This window comes from Nycticebus coucang, chromosome 8, assembly GCF_027406575.1.
Source record: "Nycticebus coucang isolate mNycCou1 chromosome 8, mNycCou1.pri, whole genome shotgun sequence".
Classification (NCBI taxonomy): domain Eukaryota; kingdom Metazoa; phylum Chordata; class Mammalia; order Primates; family Lorisidae; genus Nycticebus; species Nycticebus coucang.
Window position 1 is genome coordinate 84,100,328 of NC_069787.1, and position 4,153 is coordinate 84,104,480.

The window sequence follows — 4,153 nt, forward strand, 5'->3', positions numbered from 1 at the left end:
TTAGCCAGGTACAGTGGCACACACCTGTAGTCCCAGCTACTAAGGAGGCAGAAGTAGGAGGATCACCTGAACCCAAGATTTCATGGCTACAGTGAGCTATAATTACACCACTACATACCAGCCTGGGTATCAGCCTGATCAAGAGTGACTCTAAAAAGTAAAAATTTTAAAAAAAGAAAAGTCTGTTTCTCTCAGCCTCGAATTTGACCTTGGCCTTGTGACTTGCTTTGGCCAGTAGAACATTAGAAATGTGATGCAAATAGAGGCTTAAAAAATATTTGCACACAGGTCCTTGTCTTTTCTTATTGAACCCTGAGATCACCGCATGAACAAGCTTGAACTAACCTATCAGAAATCAAGAGATCATGTTGAGAACAACCAAAGTATCTTAGTTGACAGTCTATAATTGTTGGGTTTATGAGCAACATATGAGTGTCAAATAGATGAACTGAGATCATCCATCTTGCAGCTAACCCACCAGTTGACCCCAGCACACCTGAGAAAGATTAGTCAAGCAATCCTAGATAAAAGAACCACTCAACTGACCTGCAAAGTCACCAACTTTTGAGATAGTTTGTTATGAAGCAAAAGCTAACGGATATACATCCTATTACTTTGGGTGTTCACTCCATGGTCTACCTAAAGCCAGACTCCCCACTTGTACACCTGTCGTCATTTCTCTCTTCTCTTTGCTGAATCAAAAATATTTCCTGGCTGGGTGCATTGGCTCATGCCTGTAATCCTAGCACTCTGGGAGGCTGAGGTGGGTGGTTCCCTTGAGCTCAGGAGTTTAGGACCAGCCTGAGCAAGAGAAAGACCCCATCTCTATGAAAAATAGAAAAACTGGGGCGGCGCCTTTGGCTCAGTGAGTGGGGCTCTAGCCCCATATACTGAGCATGGCAGATTCAAACCCGGCCCCGGCCAAACGGCAACAACAACAACAACAAAAAAAAAAAAAAAAAAAAAATAGAAAAACTAGCTGGGTATTTTAGTGGGCACCTGTAGTCCCAGCTACTTGGGAGGCTGAGGCAAGAGGATCACTTGAGCCCAGGAGTTTGAAGTTGCTGTGAACTATGATGCCATGGCACTCTACTCAGGGTGACAGAGTAAGACTCTGTCTCAAAAAAAAGTTCTCATTTTAACAAATAATTTCCATTATCTTATAAACATGTTTAAAAAAAAAAAACTTTTGACTCAGCTTACCCTGCTAGCTTCTGCCCTGATTGCCTACTCCTTTTTGTAGCAAACTCCTTTAACGTATTACTTATTCTTATTCTCTCCAATTCCTTTCTTCTTGTTCTCTCTGGAACCCTAAACAATCAGGCTTTTGCCTCCACCCCTGTAACAAAACTCCTCATGTCAAAGTCACCAGTAGTTCTTAAGCTGTTAAACCCAATGACCAGTTCTCAGTCCACATCTTCCTCAACCATTCAGCAGCATTTGACACAGTTTATCACTTGCTCCTCTTATATACAGTTTCTTCTTTTGGCTTCTAGTTCACCATTCTTTCCTGATTTTCCTCCTATCTCCCTGGCAACTCCTTCTCAGTTTGTTTTTATGGGTTCTCCTGTTCTCCTCAACAACTTAACACGGGAGTGCCACTAAGCTCTGTCTGGGCCTCTTCTCTTTTCTATCTACTCCTGGTGATCTCATCCATCAGTGCAGTTAGCTTTACCACCTATTTGCTGATAACAGCCCATGTATATCTCCAGCCCATACTTCCCTCCTAATAACCAAACTCATATTTTCAGTGCCTGTCTGATATCTCCACTGGGATGTCTCATAGACATTTCTAATTTAAAATACTCAAAACTAAACTACTAAGATTTTCTCATGCTTGAACCACAGTCTACCCCATGTCAATTTTTGGAAATCCAATCCTTTCAGTAGCTAAAAAAACTTCACATCATCCTTCTACACCACATATCCAATGCACCAGTTGGGTCTACCCTCAAAGCCAGTCACCTCTTACCACCTTCTTTGCTCCCACCTGGGTTTAAGTGACCACAAATTCCCAGCTTAGTTGCTGCAATGGGCTCCTAACTGATTCCTCTACTCCCACCTTTACCCTCTGCAATCTATTCTCAACACATCATTCCAGTGATCCTTTGTATTTCTTGATCATTTCTAGGAGTCTTGTAGTCAAGTCTCTGGTGTTCCCTAAGTATAATATCATATCATCAGCAAAAAGCAAGAGTTTGACTTCCTCTGCCCCCATTTCGATGCCCTTTATATTCTTCTCTTGCCTGATTGCATAGGCTAAAATTTACAGAACTATGTTGAATAGTAGTGGCAATAGAGGACATCCTTGTCTCATTCCAGTTCTAAGTGGAAAATTTTCTGTTTTACTCCATTCAATATGAAGTGGGTTTGTCATAGATGGCATATATTAGCTGTGCGTTTATCATAGATGGCTTCAATCTGTTTAAGAAATGTGCCACCTATGCCTGTATTCTTAAGTGTTCTTATTAGAAAAGGATGCTGAATTTTATCAAATGCTTTCTCTGCATCTATTGAGAGGATCATATGGGCTTTGTTTGTTTTTGCTTCTATTGATATGGTGAATTACATTTGTGGATTTGCATGTGTTAAACCAGTCTTGCATCCCTTAGATGAAGTCCACTCGATCATGATGTATAATTAGTAAAATCGGTCAGTAGTTCTCCTTGTTAGTTGGGCCCTTTCCTGGTTTTGGAATAAGGGTGATGTTTGCTTCATAGAATGTGTTGGAGAAGATTCTTTCCTTCTCAATGTTTTGGAATAGGTCCTGCTGTATAGGTACAACCTCTTCTTTGAAGGTTTGATAGAATTCTGGTGTGAAGCTGTCTGGTCCAGGGCTTTCTTTTGTTTGAAGATTTTCATATTGTTTATTTGATCTCAGTGCTTGATATTGATCATTCAAGAGATTTATTTCTTCCTGGATAAGTCTATAGAGATGGTGTGATTCCAGGTATTGGTCCATTTCCTCCACATTGTTAATTTTCTGGGCATGGAATTTTTTGTAGTAGTCAGAGATAATCTCTTGAGTTGAATGTTTAGCTTATTTTTGTGTCATTTGTTCTCATTTCCTGATAAATAAATATAAGTCTACATGTCCACTTGCCCCTGTGCCTACTCAATGGAGAAGATATAGAGGAGTGACAGGGCTACAAGATGAAAGAATCTTGGGTCCTGGAGTCAGATGTAGAGAAGAGATGCTTAGGAACATTCCCAACCAGGACACCTGCATGGACTTTCACATGAGCCAAAGATCCATCTTTATTGTTTTTTTAATTATAGTTTTATTGTTTTCTCTAGAAAAACCACTGAAAATTGGGGGTTGTTTATAACAGCATTTTTACTGAACTAAAATGGGATAAACTCATTCAGTCTTTGTATAAAAATATTTTTATTTTGCCCTCACACTTTAACCAGATGTAGAATTCCAAGCTGAGAGTTCTTTTTCTTCCACTCTTGTTGTATATAATTTTGTGTCTTCTACTTCAGTCTCATGAGATGCAAGAATCTGAACAAAATCTTCCATCCCATTCCAGGAGCTTCCCAGACCCCTAAATTCAACTTTTATCTTAGTCCCTGTCATATAGGAATGATCTATTTGTTTAGGATTGACACATATATGGCAATGTTATTTCTGAATGTTGCACATCTACTTTTTCTGTGGAATAAGAATAGAATTTGGAAAACAGAATAGATTCGTTCATAACAGCTAGCAGCACAATTTTTTGATTCAAAAACTACCAGAGTAAATTTGGGTTTCAAATTTTGACTTGGAAAATGGAAGATTATAATAAATATGTTTCCCAATTGGGGGAGGGAATATAAGAGAACCACAAGGGTGGGATTGCTAAGGAGGAATGTGTGTGGTTTGAAGAAAAGCAACTTTTCATTTAAGAACCACTAGTATTTATAGAAAGAGTGATGGTAGAATACAGAGAGTGGATTGTAGTCCCAGATCTGATACTTACTCCTCTAATCAAGTCACTTGGTCTCAATAAATAAGAGTGTTGCACATGATGATCACTCAGATCACAATTAATTCTAAAAATTATTGTATGTTCTACCAGTAATGTTCTGAACAGCGAAGGCAGGTCAGAATGATCTAGGTAAGGAAAATCTTTTATCCTTAAAATAGAAATAAAAATATTTTAGAAAA